Source organism: Ananas comosus, linkage group 2 (genome assembly GCF_001540865.1).
Source record: "Ananas comosus cultivar F153 linkage group 2, ASM154086v1, whole genome shotgun sequence".
Lineage (NCBI taxonomy): Eukaryota > Viridiplantae > Streptophyta > Magnoliopsida > Poales > Bromeliaceae > Ananas > Ananas comosus.
In genome coordinates, this window is record NC_033622.1 from 5241163 (window position 1) to 5259977 (window position 18815).

The 18815-nt window shown below is 38.9% G+C and overlaps 1 protein-coding gene across 1 annotated transcript in view; it reads right to left on the bottom strand.

The window, feature by feature from the left end:
• Nucleotides 1-18815, bottom strand: part of LOC109728662 — a 73480-nt gene that overhangs the window by 27273 nt on the left and 27392 nt on the right. The gene's annotated exons all lie outside the window — the stretch shown is intronic.

Here is an 18815-nt window from a genome sequence, read left to right on the forward strand (position 1 = left end):
ATCCGGCGATAATTGTGTAGTGGTGTTATCTTATGTTTGCTGCCAAGACATCCAAATCGGAGTGTTCTGTGGCAGCGGGTGACTCGTGTCACGAGTCGGTGAGTTTCGGGACACTTAGTGGGTCCCGATAGCGTCCCTGTGTGGTTTTCGAGACTTTCAGAGAGTTACGGTAATCGGTTTTGGGGAACCGATTACGTGGATTTGTGTGGGGGTTTGTGAGATTGTGTACTTTGGGTTAGTGGGTTGGTTACTGACCTGGTGGACCTTCGTAGGTCCGGTTGATGATCGTGTACAGTTGGGAGACAGGTGCGACACTAATACAGGTGGGTACTTCGATCCGAAGTCGGCACAGTGGTGCATGCTCGGTGGTGGTTTCTTACCCTTACTCTTCTGTTGTTACTATTGCATAGTATATATTAAGCCTTGCACCCATGTTATTTCATTATACTCTACTCATTGTTTGCATGCTTAGTATCCTGAGTAGGAGTAGAGTAATTCTATCTATATGCGTATCTGTTGACCTGGTTGGTCGGTTCTCGTACTTCGTATCACTGACCTTGCTGGTCAGTTGGACTCTGTGGACTTTGGGTCCAGGCAATACATCGACTCTCTCGTCATGTGTTTCGATCTGGTTGATCGAGGTTCGGCGTTGTACGCCCTTGTTTCTGGCTTCGGCCTAGGCACCGGCTTCAGCCGGTTTTTGTATTGAGCATACCAACATGACTTAGTCACAGCACTTGGGGGTATTCACGACACCGGATCGGTTTGGCCACCGAGCGGAGGTGTGCTTATCCGGATGAGTCGTCCTGTGGGGCGGGTGAATCAGGTCGGTGCAGATCAGTGACAGGCAACGCTTGAGGTCTGCGAACCAATATAGCAGGCACCAGATTGGGTACAGTTTTGGTTTGGTTACCTTGAGGCATACTCAGCTTTGCATTCCTTACAGTAGCAGTTTTATTTATTGCTCAGTTATCTGTTATAGATACTGTAGTTTCTTCATATCAGCATCTGTATTTGTTTACCATATTGTTGTTTACCTCTTCCTGATCCGGTGAGTACTCCTCACCTTCATCCGCTTGCGGTACCCACTGGGAGGGGAGACATGTTTACATATTCTCACCTCCCCCACCATTTTTCAGGTATCGCAGGCGGTGAGAGTAGAGACGAGACGTGAGACACATTCGTAGTGGTCGCTAGAGCTTCCGACCCGACTTGTTGGTTTAGTTCCTGCCCTGTTTACTTTTGTTATTAATAGCTTTGATATTTCATGGTTCAGTTGGTTTATGTTATTCGAATTCATGTGGTTTTAAATGAACTATAGAACTTGTGGATTTTGTGAAAAGGAAAAATGGTTTTTTACCCCTCGTGGTAGCGTTTTAAAAAGAAAAGGTTTCCGTGTGGGAAACAGCTTTCAAAAGAGTTTTTCTTGTGGTTTTTATGTTTAAATATTGAATGGTAAATATCTGGTGAATGGTGAATGAATGTTGAGAATTGTCTATTCATATATTGTGGTTGTATCCTGATTATACTCTGTTTGGACATCTTGTACTTGCGCGACGCCGTGCAAATACAGGGGATACTCTGTCCGTGTGAACAGTGGATTTCCTGTATTTGTGGCGGATCTGGCATACCCTGGGGTCAGGTTTTCAAAAAAAAAAAAAAAAATCTAGTTACTTCCGCTGTACTTTCAATCTAACAGGGACCCCGGGGCGTGACATTATCTCTATATAAGGATGTAAATTTAAATAATTATTGTACTTGTGAATTTTATTATTGTATTTTAATCTCTATTCTACATCAGATATAGTTGTACTTCACATGCAAAAAAGCTTACAAATATATTAATTGATGAGTATAGTAAGCTATACATAGCAAATATTCATAATTATTTGACTAAATCTTTCAAAATAACAAAATAAGAGCTTATTGGAATAAAAAAAACTAAAATAAATCCGTGCCAAAGAGTGCCAGTAGGAGATCATGTGCATCTATCAGTACGCAAGTGTATAACGTGTCGGCATGGAAGCGTGCCTGTGTCGTACCATGCCAGGCAAACAAAGGCACGCTCCCGTGCCACAGCACTTTAAACCTTGGTCATGAGATAAAATGGTCAAGAGTTGTCTTTACGTGCCATGTGTAGAATTTTCTTTTTTTACAATACAAATTTGATTGAAATAAATTTAATCAAGTCAAAAGCACTTAGCTGAATTGTAATAACCCGACCCGCCAGCAATAATAACTCGTTAGGCCAAAACCACCGGCCCAAAATGCTTATGCCCAGTTATTATTACTAGGGTGGAGTTCTCTTATATGCCCAATGATAATCCTATTCCCATCCGATGTGGGACTATTGGGGTGTCACAAATTTCCCCTATTTAGGCCCTGACATCCTTGTCAGTCCTAAACACACAACCCAAGATCATCAGAGATATGAGACTTGTCTCACTAGCCTTGTCATTCTGATCCTGACTTAGCTTGTCATTTACCGAACCTGTCTTAATCTGTCATTCCGACCCTAACTCAGCCAAGACTCATCTCACATTTTCGGCTGGTGAACCGGCTCTAATACCAAATGTAACGACCCGATCAGCCAGCAATAATAACTCGTTGGACCAAAACCACCAGCCCAAAATACTTCAGCCCAATTATTATTATTAGGGCGGAGTTCTATTATATACCCAATAACAACCCCATTCCCATCCGAACTACTTGAAAATATCATGTTAAGGTCGCATGGTGAGCAAAAGTTGATGTAGAGGAATCTACATGAGAGAAGAAACTTCTTAGTAGTTAAACCTAAATGTTAACAATTACTAGTATTCTTGCCAATCTCCTGAAGAGGATTAGGAATAATAATTATAATATTTTTGTCTAAATAAATTTCAAGGCTCGCACTCCACCTTATACCCATTTCCATAATCCTTCACCCAAATCAGATGTTTCGGAAGCACACTACTTCGATTCCAACTAAAGGATTACGAAGTGGAGATCATGTAGTAAACAACTATCTTAGAAAAGGAGTTAATACTAATGAATGGACAATACAATAGAAAGATGCAAATTCTAGAGATGACCTTCATCTCCTGTACAAATTTTAAATTGCGAGATGAGAACATAAGCATAACTTTGAAACTGCTTTAACTCTTTTTAGCCAATCAACAACATCCATTGTATAAAGGTCTTTGTTTTCTCACCATCCTTAACTCTTTTTTAAATTAGTACATAAAGTTATACGTGGTATCAAAAAACATTATAACCAAAGAAGCACATTACAATCTGAATTTCATGTCAAATGTTTAATGATCTTAGTCTATATGACTCGTCCCCTAATCATTTAAGCCCTCAATTTCATTTTGTTACAGTTTGTTATTCAGTTACCTATAAACAACTCTTCCACATGCTGTTCTTTTGCAGCATGATGAATGCTGGTTTTTTTTGGATAAAACTTGACCTCTCTGCATGATGAATGCTAGTTTTCTGTCTGTCCTGGACTCAGTCATATTCTTTAGTATTCAGTTCCTAATATGCTTTGTAGACCACTCTACATATAACAAACATCATGTTCATGAAAGCTAATGGTTTAACTTGCATACGACCTCAACCTGCTATTTCAACTTGAAGATATGATTTGCTCATTAAAATAAAATAGTTAATGCCTGAAAGATAGAAATCAACAAAAGCCACCAATGCATTATGCAGGCACAGACAAATTCATGTATCATATTGTTAACTGGCATGTGATATTCGCTGCTCAACTTGTAATACTTGTACCCAAATAATTTAAATTCGAAATTATAATATGTCAGCATAATTGGGTATTGAGACGAACCCAGTAATATAAGTTTCGATTTATTTGTGCCATTGGATAAAGCCAATTCGATTGGATTTAATTTGGGTTAATTGAACTCCAATTTTAATTAGGCTAAGATTAAGATTACCCTAAAAGTTTTACCTATAAATATGTGTCTGGGGATGTCAAACAGCTGGCTGTTGTGGTCGGCTTCTCTGCCTGCACTTGAAAGATCGACGGCGATTAGGAACAAATCCGGCCATTGCGAGATGAGAACGGGAGAGGTGAGTTTCTATTAAATTTCTTTCCTTCCTTCTTTATCTCGTCTTCTTCCTACTTTCTTTTCCCCATCTTCTCTCATAGTTGTCGTACATGGCGGAGCCACAGCTGCCGCCGCCACACCTACAGCCATTGCTGCCGTCGCCATAGAGGCCGTCAGCCACCTATCATGCGCCGGGCAAATTTCGTTTGGGTGGCGGACATGATAGTGCGAAGTGGATTTGACAGGAGATTTGATTGGAGAAGAGGAGAAGAGGAGGAAAAGATGAACCCGGTTAGATCTGGCTCGACTTGATCCATGATGGACCATAATGAAATTTTGTATGAGTTAGCACACCTTTGGGTTAAATCTATCCAAATGATTTCTTAGATGCAATTATTTATTATCTAGTGTATTTTAGTCCTATTTTGTATGTGAAAATAGACCAAAATAGACTTGGTGGATGCTGCTGGTGTTGGACCAGGTGCGACGAATTTTCGAAGCTATTAATGGCTTAATTGAACAGTCAGGGACCAATCTGTAAATAGCAAGTTTGGTTTCAGGACTAATTGGTAAAGGAGGCATAACTTTTTATCCATAAAGCGCAATTGAGTGATTCAAGCGTCATTGGACTCGTCTCGAAAATATAGGTGAGATCGTATGGTCTAATTGACTAGATTTACTGTATATTTTTTCGCAAAATTTTTAACTGTTAAAGGGGTTTGCTTGAAAATTTATTTTATTTGGTCTTTTCGTCGTTCTAGGTGTTGGGGCTGCTATGAAGCCACAATCTTAGAACGTGGCGAAATTTTGAGGCTAATAGAGGCAAGTAAATAGCTACTTTTCTATAAACAGTAGAATGTTTGGATCCGAGTGGGTTAGAGGCACGATTATTATCAGTTTTGTTTACTAGTTGCTAATACACCCGAGTTTTACGATTATTTGTTGGCTGTTGTGGCTTATTTACTCTTACACATTATTATTACTTATCATCAAAATAATCTATTGTTATTTACGACTGTTGTGGTCGGAAATCTTAGAGGAGAGGAATTTTGTACACGGTTCCCAAGGAGAGACAACGCATAATTGTAGCTCTTGTGGTTAGAGCAATGAAATGGACGCACTTCAACTTATAACTGTTGCAATTATAATTTAAAATTATTGTTTTTTCTTGAAAGTAGATTTCTTATTAAGCATCGCGCATACTTTTGGTTGTCTACCTTCGGTTCCAAAAGTCAGGGCGTGTGAGATAATCGACAGGCGAGCACTAGCTAGATAAACTTCATTTCATAGACAACTTAGTTTACTTTGATTTGAGCTAGGATTGAATAAAAAGATTTATTTATTCCTATTCACTACACGCAGAATTTTTTGTAGTCATTACTCACCTTCTTTTTAATTAATGAATTGTTTTATTTAGCCGAAAATTCTAGAAATCGGCTTTGGATCTACTTAGGCCTTCCGTTTCCGGAGGTTCTTCCTTCTGAGTTCATGATCGGTTGTTGCAATTCAAATCCGAATAGTCGGATCCGGGAAGTAACACAACTGGTAAATGTTGATCGAGTTGGCTGCTCATATACTTTCAGTAATGAGACAGTAGAAGGAACCTCTTTATGAGCATTTCTCGTTAAGGAGAATAAGGTATATATATTTGAGGGGCTAATGCTTATATGCTATGAGTACTGAGATTTTTGCGGTGCAGATAAACCCTTTGATGATGATGTTTTTGTGTGAAATTTAATTACATAAACACTCGTCAAATTTCAGGAGAAAACGAGTTACGATGGAGGAATTACGCGACCTGTACTAATCACTTAAAGTGAATAGTAACTCCGGTTTTCCGGAGAGGCCAATCAGTGGAGATGGCTTCTGGTGCGTATTGGACTCCGTTCATAGTGATCCAATAGCTCGTTTTCGATGGTGCGACTATCCTAGACCCAATGGCACTGACAGATTTGGATTTTGATGCACAGTTTTCGAGAAAAAGGGGGTTTAATAGATTTACACATATATATATGTGTTGTTTTGGGAGAAATTGGAGTGGATGGGTTTCGTCGCAAATCAGCGATCATATTGGGCGAAACGAAATGGTGAGTTTGTTGCCCCAGTCATGCTGAACGCGATGGCGCGATCCGATCGAAAATCCGACGGACGGATCTCCGGGAATTGCGTAAAGTTCGTTGAGGGATCGAAATTGGCAAAACGGAAAATCTGCGAAAGCCCCAATATTTTATGTACCGTTTTGCGTGATTTCAAATGTCGAGGTGCTTCTGTGCAAAATATACGCGCTGGCAAGGACTCAGCTGAAAACAATCAGCTTTGGGGGACTATTTCGCAATATACGCAATATGTATATAATGTGCACCTAGGGTTTCTATGCACGAAACCCTAGACCTAGCCGACCCAGCTCCCCAGCTACGCCCTAGTCGTCATCAGCAAGTCCCTGCCCTAGCCGTGTGCGCACCCCGGCCGCCAGCAAGCGTCCCCGGCTGCCGGAAAAGCCAACCCTACCTCCCTCTCAACTTCTCTCTCCACCTTATCGGCCGTTGATCTCAGGAAGTCACCCATACGAGTCGGGCCTCCACCCCCTGGCCGAGACCGGCCTCTGGCGCCGTTCCCGCCGGCCCCCACCTTCCGCGTGCGCCGCCGACGCCGCCTGGGCTCCCTACGTCTAACCGCGGCCAGCTCAAGCCGAGCTTTGAGTCAGCTCGAGGCCGCGAGTTGTTGCTGCAGCTACCCAGACCTTGAGCGGGCTGAGTCGGGGCGATCTTGGCCTCCGCGCGCCGCCGCCGCCCCCCGTCAGGTGCGCCGTCTTCCCTCGGCTCCCGGNCCCCCTGGCCGAGACCGGCCTCTGGCGCCGTTCCCGCCGGCCCCCACCTTCCGCGTGCGCCGCCGACGCCGCCTGGGCTCCCTACGTCTAACCGCGCGCCATCCCCGCCGTCCCCACGGGCCGCTGGCCGCCGCTCGTGCTCCCTGCGGCTACCCAGACCTTGAGCGGGCTGAGTCGGGGCGATCTTGGCCTCCGCGCGCCGCCGCCGCCCCCCGTCAGGTGCGCCGTCTTCCCTCGGCTCCCGGCGACGTGCTGCCGTCGCCCCGGCGCTCCCTTGGCCGCCACCCGGCCGCCATTCCTCCTCGAACCTAAGCCGAGGATACACAGGCTTGATCTCCTTCACCCAGCCACCGACCGCCTCTCGCCGCCAGTCAGCACGTGCCCGGGTCCCCTCCGACCAGTCGCAACCCTCGCCGGCCGGCCCGCCCGCCCGCCCGCCGTCTGGCCGCCGCCGGCCATCGTGTGCTCCTGCGGGCTCCGGTAAGCTTTAATTAGTGTTCTGCGCACTGTTTTGGGATTCCGAACGTTTTTCCGACAATCCGGAGACACCCCGACACTCCCAGAAGTGAGCACGATGATTCCTGGTCCGTGCCGAACATCGTGCTCACCTCCTTTGAGGTCAGCGAAGTCTCGGTTTGCGTGCTGAACGCGATTTAGGCGCTATGGGTGCTATTTCGCTAAACTTCGCGTCGCTCGTGTGCTTGCCACAGTGGCCGGCAGTGCTCCGAAGTGTGAGCACGGCCTACGGCACATCGAGACTTGTCAGCGGGTGTCTCAGCCAGGCTTGAAGGTCCTCGGTTTGCGCTGTCGGGTCATAAAACCCCGAAAATTACATGAAATGATGTGATTTTATGTAGTCGCGGGGGTTTTCATGCAATTGTACGTTTCGTGGTTGCTGTTGGCAGCGTGTGCGGGCAGCGGGTGACCTCTGGACTGGTTGTCCAAGGGCCCAGGCCTTTTCGAAAATCGGATGTTGATTTCCAGTGCGTTTTTCGGCGAAATCCGCCAATAGAACGCGATTTCGATTCGGAATTCTTCCGACGGTGCCTCACGGTAAATTGTGTTGTCGCTGAGCCTTGTTGGCTGGTCACTCGTGTCGTTTCGAGAGTTCGGAAACAACGGGTGAGCGACGGTGGGTTCCAGTGTCGAATTTGACACTTCCGGGAATCCGGATCGGAACGATTATCCGACGATAATCGTTTCGAGGTGAAGAGGTGTGTTTGCTGCCAAGTCACACGAATAATTGTGTTTAGTGGCAGCGGGCGACTCATAGCATGAGTCGGTGAATTTCGGGACTGTTCGTGGGTCCCGGCGGAGTCCCGGTGCGAGTTTCGGGACTTCCGGCGAGTTACGGCAATCGGTTTTGGAAAACCGATTCCCATGGGTTTATTGGTGGGGAATGTGAGTTTGTGTTTCGTATATGTGGGTTGGATACTAACCCGGTGGACCCTTCGTAGGTCCGGTTGACTTTCTTCCGCAATCGGGAGACCAGTGCTACGTACGTACAGGTGCATACTTCGACTCGAAGTCGGTACAGTGGTGCACACTCGGTGACATTTTCTTACCATTTTTCCTGTTATTATCCTGCATATATCTTATGTTGAGCCTAGCACCTTTGTTATTCCTTTTACGCTCTACTTGGTTGTTTTCATATCTAGCATTATGAGTAAAAGTAGAGCAAGTTTATGATTACATGGGAGATCCGTGACCTAGTCGGTCGGTTCTTGTATCTTGTACTGTGACCTAGTTGGTCAGTTCTTGTATCTCGTACTGTGACCTAGTCGGTCGGTTCTTGTATCTCGTACTGTGACCTATTCGGTCGATTCACTGCATCTGTTATTGTGATCTACTTAGTTTGTTGGACTACTTGGTGACCTACGCGGTCAGTATACCCTGAGGGGTTGGATTGTCGGCTAGTTGCCGATGTTTGGCTATTGAGCATATCAGCATCGATTGCCACTGCTCGTACGCATTTCACGAACACCAGCGGTCTGATGCACCGCAAGGTGTTCTTTTCCGGAAAAGTGGTTAGGAGTGCCAGTCCGTGAGCCCCAGAGTTTATGCTCAAGTTATATGCTTCCAGACCTAAGAGCTTATGCTGGGGTCATTTACAATTTAGAGCAATTGTGGTACAGGCCTGAGGTGTGCGGACCAATATGGCTGATTTCTGATTAGGTACTTTTGGACTAGTTGTCCTGTTGATACATACAGTAGCGGTAGTGATTCATATATACATCTTGTTTTCCTTATTTATAACTGCTACTGTATTACCATTATCTATGCTTGTTGATATCCTCCGTGACTGGTGAGTATCCTCGCCCTCGTCGGCTTGCAGTACCCACTAGGAGGGGAGACATGTGTACATGTTCTCACCCCCCGCCCCTATTTTAGGTGACGTCGCGGGTCCTAATGGGACAGTTCGTGAGGAGCGCACTAAGCGATCGGTAGAGCTACCGACCCGTCATTTTGGTTAAACTCTCAAACTTGTCTTTCGATAAATAACTTAGACAATAGCTATGGTTCAGTGGTTTATTTTATTTGGATTCATATGGTTTTATGAATATAATAAAGTTTACGAAGTTTTATGAGTTAAAAATGATTTTCTACCCCTCGTGGTAGCATTTTTAAAAGAAAAAGGTTTCCATGTGGGAAACGATTTTAAAAAGGTTTTCTTGATTTTCATAACTTAGTATTTCAAAATGAGTTTTCGGATAGGAAACATTTTAAACAAATGGATGTGAATGTGATGTAGTATATGTATGTGGATATTCATATGTATGTGGTTGTTTCTTGTACTTGTGCGACGCCGTGTAAATACAGAGAAGACTGTCCGTGTGAACAGTGGATTCCCTGTATTTGTGGCGGATCTGACATACTCTGGGGTCAAAGTTAAAAAAAAAAAAAAATTTGGGCACTTCCACATTAGATTTTAAATTCAAAGGGACCCCGGGGCGTGACATATGCCCCTCATTGTTCAAAATTTTCAAATTTACCCCTCTATTCCCAAAATACTCTTCTAAATCTCAAATCCATTAGTAAAACTCTAGGGTTAGGGATATATTTGAAGGAATTTTTGGAATTTTGGTCCACCAGGTGTATATTAGATACTTTTGAAAGTTCCAAAGGTATATTAGATATTACCCGTCTTTGATGAATTAGATACAATAATTCTCCAATAGTCATGGTCGTCGTGAGAAATATTGCCACAAATGGCTAGAAACATAAACCTTGAAGCATCAAGAATCAAGAATGAATAGTATACGACAGCATTTAGGCTGATCAATATATATAAAATGCAACATGCAAAGGTAGATTTCAAGTAATAAATGCATAGATAGATTTCAAGGATAGATATTCTAGGAGAAAATGGCGAAAGAGGTATTTTCTATCGTAGTCTAATAAGTAATAACCAATATTTTACAAATTTCTTTTCCCTTTCTAGTATTTCTGAGCTACTTAGGGAATTACGTTGAGTTACCTAGTCTCTCAAAATATTTATCACTACGATGAGAGATTTATGTAGTTAACGTTGTCTCTCAAAATATAGATCAAATGTGCCTTACAATTTACTCACAAAAAAGAGATGTGCAAGTGAACAAAATAGTAGACCCTTTTTTAACTCTTTTCTACTTCATTACAATTCACTCCTCTTTTGTTCTCTCAATGTGGCATCTTAAAACAACCAATATTCTAAAAAGCAGTATGCAGTATGTAGGCGGTTGACCCATCACATAGTGCAAATGCAATACGCGGGTGCAGATGTAGGCTCGTGTGCGGTTGATCAATGTAAATAAAACGGTAATTAATATACTTTAATATCAATGTAAAAAGTAATTCATATACTTTCAAAGTAGGGGTAAATAGATTTTTAAATAAATTCATTTAACATTTATAAAGAACAAACTTTTTTTCTGCTAAACTATCATTCATAATCACTTGGAGTCATCCAACAAGCAGGCCAACACTTAAAACTGTCTAGCATAATAACATCTAACAACTTTAAAAATATCCACCAATATTTATAAACATAATTATTGGATATTAAGAGTAATACCAATTAAAATAAGAAGAAGAGCTAGTTAGACTATATTTACATGAAGATTATTACTTTTATCCACTATTATTACCCAAAAGTGCATGAAAATAGAGGGTGTCTGGCCAAGCTTTTGAAAAAGTGATTTATGCAAAATTGATTATAGTTTGCAAAATTGATTTTGGTTTGCAGAATTGATTATGGTTAAAAGCTACTTTGAGTAAAACTGAAAAAGAGGGGGCGTTTGCCAAAATATTTTTCTATCTGTAAATAATGAAATTAAACCTTAATTTTAAAATTAAAAATTTTGAAAATAAATATAAAACAAAATTTCAAATTTGGTTTTGCATTTAAAATTTAAATTTAAAATTTAAAAATCTATTTCAAATTTAAAATTTAATGGCTAAATTACAAAAACCCCCTTGTCAATACTCGTTTTTTCACTTTCCCTCCCTGTCATTTAAAAACCTACACTTTGCCCCCTTATAAAATGAAAAATGTTCACTTTACCCCCTGCCATTAGTGCTCTGTTAGGGTTCCATTTATAAAATATTCTTATTTTTTTATACCAGAAATACCCTCAGCCTCCTCTCATGTTGCCTCGTCCTCCTCCGCCTCGCTACCTTACCCTCACCCACATCTCCGTCCGCGCCCACAAACACCCCCTCCCTCCGCCAAATCGCCTTCGCCCTCGCCCTTTCCCACCTCTCCATCCACACCTACCTTGATTTCCTCCCTACTGTTGCCGAAATTGAGGGGTGATGAGGGTGTAGGAGTTGAACGGGAGAAGGTGAAGAAGAAAATGAAGACGAATTGTGGCAGATTGAGGCGCGAAAAATGGAAGAGGAAAGGCGGCGGATGAGAAAAAATAGGGAGGGAAACGAAGATGGTGAGGGCAAAATGGTCATTTTGTCGTCACAGTTAACACCATACCCCCCTGTAAACATTTTTCATTTTACAATAGGGCAAAGTGCAGGTTTTAAATGACAGGGGGGGAAAGTAAAAAAGCAGGTATTGATAAGAAAATTTTATGTAATTTAGCCAAATTTAATACATAGAATTTTAAATTTGAAATTATAAAATAAAAGATTCCAAATTTAGAAATTTCAAATTTTAAATTTTAAATTTCAAGATTTTTTATTTTAAATTTTAAAAATTTTGTGACTCTAAAATTTAAAGTTTAAAATTTGAAAACATAAAAATTTTAAATTAAAAAATCTAAATTCGAAATTTGAAATACGAAACAGAAAAATTGGAATTTGAAATTTGAAAACCAAAATTTGAAATTTGAAGTTAAAAATATAATTTAAAATTACAAATTTATTTGGCTAAATTACAGATAACCCCCTTGTCAATACCCGCTTTTAACTTCCCCCCCTCCCCCCGGTGTCGTTTAAAAACCTACACTTTGCTCCCTTGTAAAATGAAAAATATTCACTTCATCCCCTGCAGTTAGTGCTCTGTTAGGGTTCCGTTTAAAATTTTATTATACCAAAAGTACCCTCAGCCTCCTCTTCTGTTGCCTCGCCCTTTTCCGCCTCGCCGCCTCGCCCTCCGCCGCTGCCTCGCCGTCGTCCACATCTCCGTCTGCGCCCACAAACACCCCCTTGCACTCCTCCGCCACATCGCCTTCGCCCTTTCCCACCTCTCCATCCACGCGCACCTCGATTTCCCCCTACTGTCACCGAAATCGAAAGGTGACGAAGGTCTAGGAGGAGAAAGGAAGGAGGTGAAGAAGAAAATAGAGACGGATTGCGGCGGATTGAGGCGCAAAAAATGGAAGAGGAAGGGCGGCGGATGAGCAAAAATAGGGAGGAGACAAAGATGGTAAGGGCAAAATGATCATTTTGTCGTCACAGTTAACACCGTACCCTACTGTGAACATTTTTTATTTTACAAGAGGATAAAGTGTACGTTTTTAAATGACAGGAAAGGAAAGTGAAAAAGCGGGTATTGACAAGAGGTTTTATGTAATTTAGCCAATTTATTAATTTTACTTTCTAATTTGAAATTTCACATCCAAATTTGAATATTGTACTTTAAAATTTAAAACTTTAAAATTTGACATTTGAAATTTAAAATTTGAAAATTAAAACTTAATTCAATTTTAAAAATTTAAAAATTTAAAAAATAAAAAAAATAAAAGTTTAAAATTTCAAAATTTAAAAGTTTAAAATTTGGCATTTGAAATTTAAAATTTGAAAATTAAAACTTAAAATTCAATTTTAAAAATTTAAAAATTCAAAAATTCAAAAAATAAAAGTTTAAATTTTTAAATTTCAAAAATGAACCATTTGAAATTTAAAATTTAAAATTATGAGTTTTAAAATTTAAAATTTGAGATTTAAAATTTAAAATTTAATATCTAAATTTAAAATTTTGAAATTTAAATTTTGAAATTTGAAATTTGAAATTTGAAATTTCAAAATTTAAACTTAAAACTTAAAACTTGATATTTGAAATTTAAAAATTTAAAACAAAATTTCAAAATTCAAATTTTGGAATTTCAAATTTCAATTTCAAATTTCAAATTTCAGATTTCAAATTTAAGATTTGAAATTAAAAATCTAAATTTATATTTAAAACTTTAATCCAAAATTTAAACTTTAATTTGAAATTTGAGTCCAAAATCAAAATCATATTTCAAGAAGTAGGCTCTTAACTACTTTGAATTTTACGCCTCTAAAATCAAAAAACTAATTCTAAAAATGAGAATCGGATTTTGAAAAAAGGGTTGTGAAACGCTGTATGGAAGAAAAAATCACTTTTGGATCTAAAGTCACTTTCTAAAATCTAGGCCGAACAACCCCATAGTCTCATTTGTATGTATAATCATTTCAAGAATTCCATTTAGTACTATATTTCAATCCCACCTTAAAAAACTAACAAAAAACTACCACATATGCGGTCCAGCCGTATATTGCATTGCATATTAGATATACATTGCAGTTTATGGTTCAAACAGCATATGCGGCCACACATGCTATCACATAGACCGCCTTTTGGAACAATGAAATTTTTTACAGGTTTAACAGCAGACACCACTTTATCTAGAATTTCTTTCCACACACCCCCCTCCCCCTCCCGGCCCAAAAAAAAAAAAAAAAAAAAAAAAAAAAAAAAAGGATTCTTGTTCCAACCTATTTGGTTGAAAGATCAAAACTACGTCAAACACTTGTATTCTAGTGGGTGAATGAGTAATTGAGCAGTAACCAATTTCAGGAAAAAGGTAAACAAGATGAATCATATGACAATTTGCTAGCGCTAGGAGAATTGTAGTTCACTCAAAAAGTCTTATTACTTCTCATCAAATATGTAAGGATGCACTAAAGATGCATATGACTATAATATCAAACTTAGATTAAACCAATCAATACTATCAGTGAAGTCAAAGGATCAATTATTAACTACAACGAGAACATGTAATAATTCAATAGCAAATTAAGGTCCAAAATGCATATAATTTGTAGCTAAGGTTTATGTAGAAAAATTTTTACCAAAAATCAAAATAAGTCCTTGATTCCAAAATCTTCTATAAGTAGCAAGCCTAACAGAATAACCAAAAACATTCATTGAGTATACATAACTAGTTCACACTATAAATAGACATCACAGTATGAGAGGTAGAAAAAAAGAAGGAATGTCTGTTGAGGCAATAGCTTTTCTAATTCATTCATTAGTCATTCTTCCAACTTCGTAGATTTGCTATTATGCGCTTATGTACAATTTGTTGTATTTGCATTTCTCTACCTACTTGGACACAACAAGCCAAAGCACCTTATCATAGGTGGGTAAGGCACACGGAATATCATAAGTTACAGGCTCAAATCCTTGATTGTGCTAAAATATATATAGGGTTGGGTTTCTAGGACAATAGAGCCAATGAGCTACATCACCAAAAATGAAAAAAAGAAAATGTACACAACAAAATACGCTTTCAATCTACCTACCATCCATTAAATAAAGGGGCAAAATATTGTTAGTCACTTTGTTTCAAGAAGCACCACATCATATGTAACAATCCTGAGCTTCGAATTCAGTTTTTAACTCAATTTACTTCTTAAATTTGAGATTGCACTTGGACTTAGAACTTCTTACCTTGTTCTATTTTGAGTCATTAGAGATTTGTTTTTCTACTAGGTAAATGAATTTGACTAGATTTTGAACAATACAAGATGGCTAGATCAAATTCTCAAGTAAAGGATTACAGAGGCCCATCAACCTACAGCTTGCTCTTACAAAAATCCCTTTAAATTCTGTAAGCAACATCGTCACTTTTCCTATTTGAGCAATTTCATCTAAGGAATTTAGTGAGGGTAAACATAAGGAAGTATTATTTCAACACATGTTACACCTGAATTATCACTTAAGAATATATCAGCATTAATTCAAACAATAAATCCACTGAACTACAGAGAAGCCATCAAATTAATAAAAAAAAAAGTTCGGTAGGTCCACACAAAAAAATAATTAATTAAATGAATATACATCAAAATGACCTGAAGTATGAGCAGTCCCTATATGATTTTGCCATTATGTTATTATTATGACTTCAGAAAGTTTTTATTCGTTTTGATTAAATGGCTCTCCAGCAAACTAGGACTAGTAGATGTTAGGGCATAAAAAGTTGCAATGGAAACTTACAAGGAATATGACTTTCTTTAGAACACATCATCAAAGTGGAATTTAACGTAAATGCCAACTTCTGGCAGTAAGATTGTATGAATCGTGCAACCATTGCACATGCATCCATGGGAGCCTAGCATATAGAATGACCTTTTCTAAGCAAGTAAAATGTATGGATAGTCCTTGGACTTTTAAACTACTATAATTTGGTCAGCAATTATTTGCCTTATTCATATTAATCCTTGCTCTCACCTAATTATTTCGATATCATCTCCATAATCCAAAATCTCTCACATCCATTAGGGCCGTGCTCTGCACATAACCATAAAAAATCAAAGTGGCAATTTTATTCGTCATTCATTAGATGACGCCTTACAGCGAAGAGGGAAAAGAAGGCCATTTAAGATAATGATGACTGCATCGATTCGCAATTCCGAACAAAAAGAAATGCATTTCAAATAGAAAATGAACACAAGGATGACAATGCAATAATTATGTGAGACCAGGTCTAATCTATTTAGATGAGAAATTCAAGAGGCATCTAATAGAAAATGCATTTTGTTCGCAATCCCGAACAAATGAAATGCATTTCAAACAGAAAATGAACACAAGGATGACAATGTAATAATTATGTGAGATCACGTCTAATCAATTTAGGTGAGAAATTCAAGGGGCATCTAATAAGTTGAACTCTCAAGGACTATTAGCATATTTAACAATTTTGACATAGTTTTTATCTCAAGGAACACAGAACCCTTTCGATAAAAGGCTCAAGGTGCATTCATACTCATCTTAGACATCAAAATATTTATGGATCTGATGATATGACCAGACTCATTTGAGGCTGATTACTTGGCCGCACCCAAGATGTCAATGAGGCATCATTTCAAACTTGAGGCATCTTTCAAGCTCATTCATGGTGCCCCTACTATCCTCTGAGAAATTTCTGACCAAGGATGCAAATAAGTGCTCAAACTTGAAGCCAACCACAATATAGTTAGATTTTGTGATGAAAGTTTGTTTCTATAAAAAATACAAACTCTCAACCTAAGTTGAGATGGATGCAGTCCAAAAGAACTCAGATCAACCAACTCCAAAATCTAACCTTACTAACCCTATATCTACCTAATCTGCAAACAAATGTGGGGCTAATTTAGCTTAAAATCAAACCACACAAATCTAAATTAGCACAGTTAAATTATAAACCAAATTAGCCTTGGTACAAAATAATTCTATTATCAATTTTTGTGGGCATGGAATAGAATTATTATTGTTATTGGCATGAGTATTCCACCTCAAGTCAATGATTTTACTACATATGTGCAAATCTCATGCATTCTAGATATTTAATTGTCACTAATTTGGTGCAAGACAAAGATAAGAAAATTGAAAGCATTTTTACCACCAGGAAGCTTACTCCCTCCTTTAGACAACAGAGGTTGATATAAAAAGACAACAGAGGTTAATATAAATAACCACAGTCAACCAAACTGTGCAACTAACTAATCAATCATCTGCACTAATTGATCGGGCTAAAGCAGATCAGCAATCTGATTAAATTTGGCAGTTTTAAACTAATTTTCAATTTAGACCGATTAATGATCATTTTAGCTGGTTGAAAGAGCCGGAAATGCATAGAGGTTCAAAATCTCCTTGACCCTCAGGATCAACAAAATAAAAATCTTTTCCACTTTCTGCAGTTCTTCCAAGTGATACGTCAGGATCATAATTGTGCAACTAGATATAATAATAGAATGCAATGTTCTAGAGGGTAAACATAGTCTACAGGCAATCAAGGCACTGCATAGCGCCTATAAAAGCGGGGAATAGGTGATCGCATCAACTAAAATTCAAATGGATATACACAGTAAAAGTACATGTAACAACAACAAGGATGTATACAAAAATTAAGAAGAAAGAGGAAAAACTTAACTTAAGATTATCCACTTAATTGGATCATAAGATATTTTAACATTGTGTATATCACTGAAATGTTCAATATGTTATTGCAAGAAATTTATACTTAGCACAAAATAATGAATAATGAATCATCTATGAAGATCTATAAATTAAACTTGAGATATGTGTTTGAGAAGCTCATGATATTTCATTTTAAAACCACCTGTATTATTCTTAAGATGCACGATTTTACTCAACATGTGGCACTTAACCATATGCAAATATAGTCAATGCAGTATTGCGGGTTTACTTATGCTCGGTATGCAAGAGCCAACCATACGGAGATACAGTCAATGTCGTACTGCCAAGCAACCAAACCCACTTATAAGGGTGCATGGGGCGTCTTTTAGAATAATGAGCAAGTGAGCGAACATGTTAGAGAGAGAGGAGAGAGAAAGAGAGGGAGAAGGGGAGAGAGGCACTGATATTGTGAAAGAAAGATTGGGCGTATCAAGCATCAAGCAGATTACCTAAAATCCTATGTTGTTGTTGTTGAGAGAGAGAGAGAGAGAGATAGGAGATACGATCAACGACGAGAGAGAGAGAGAGAGAGAGAGAGAGAGAGAGATGGGAGATACGATCAACGACGGTAGGAAATCTAACGAATTATGGTAAATTCAAGTTCTGAAGAGTTAAGGGGAAAGCAACAAATCTCTTCAAAATTCAGCTTTTAATGGGTTTAGTGTGCATAAACATCAATTTTATCACCATCCTACAGCCTGCTGAAGAGAATAATGACATGCCTAAAGATAAAACAAGAGCACGTATTTCATTGCCTCAAATTTGTTTATTGAAATAAGTTCCATAGAGGGATTACTTGATTGCAGCATGAATTATCATGTATTCATATTGTGTTACAAATTCAGAAACCTTAAAAAGTTTTGTGCAGAAAGAATGTTAAAAAAAATTGCAAAAAGCTATAAAATGGTCCTATAAATTCTTTAGAAACGAGAACTGGCAGCTAAGCAACTTCATTTTTACTCTTAAAATGTTACATCAACCGTCAAAGAATAAAGAAAATAGAAAATAAATGACCATATATTGTAAACAACGGTGGTGTCCAAGAACCATTCTCATCACGTATTTAACATTCTCCTACAAGAGGCTTAAACACCAATAAGAATTTATTGGATTTATATCATATTAGGGTTTTCTCTTGTGGACGCCATTTTTCAGTTTTATTCATAGTTTTCTCTTCGAGCTTTGACAGAAGAACAGAGGAGAGAAAAAAATTCCTTTCCTAGGCCCCTCTCAAGGTTTACTATGTTTTTCTCTATTTCTATGTTTTTCTCTAATTTTGTATTTTCTTTTTCCCCCC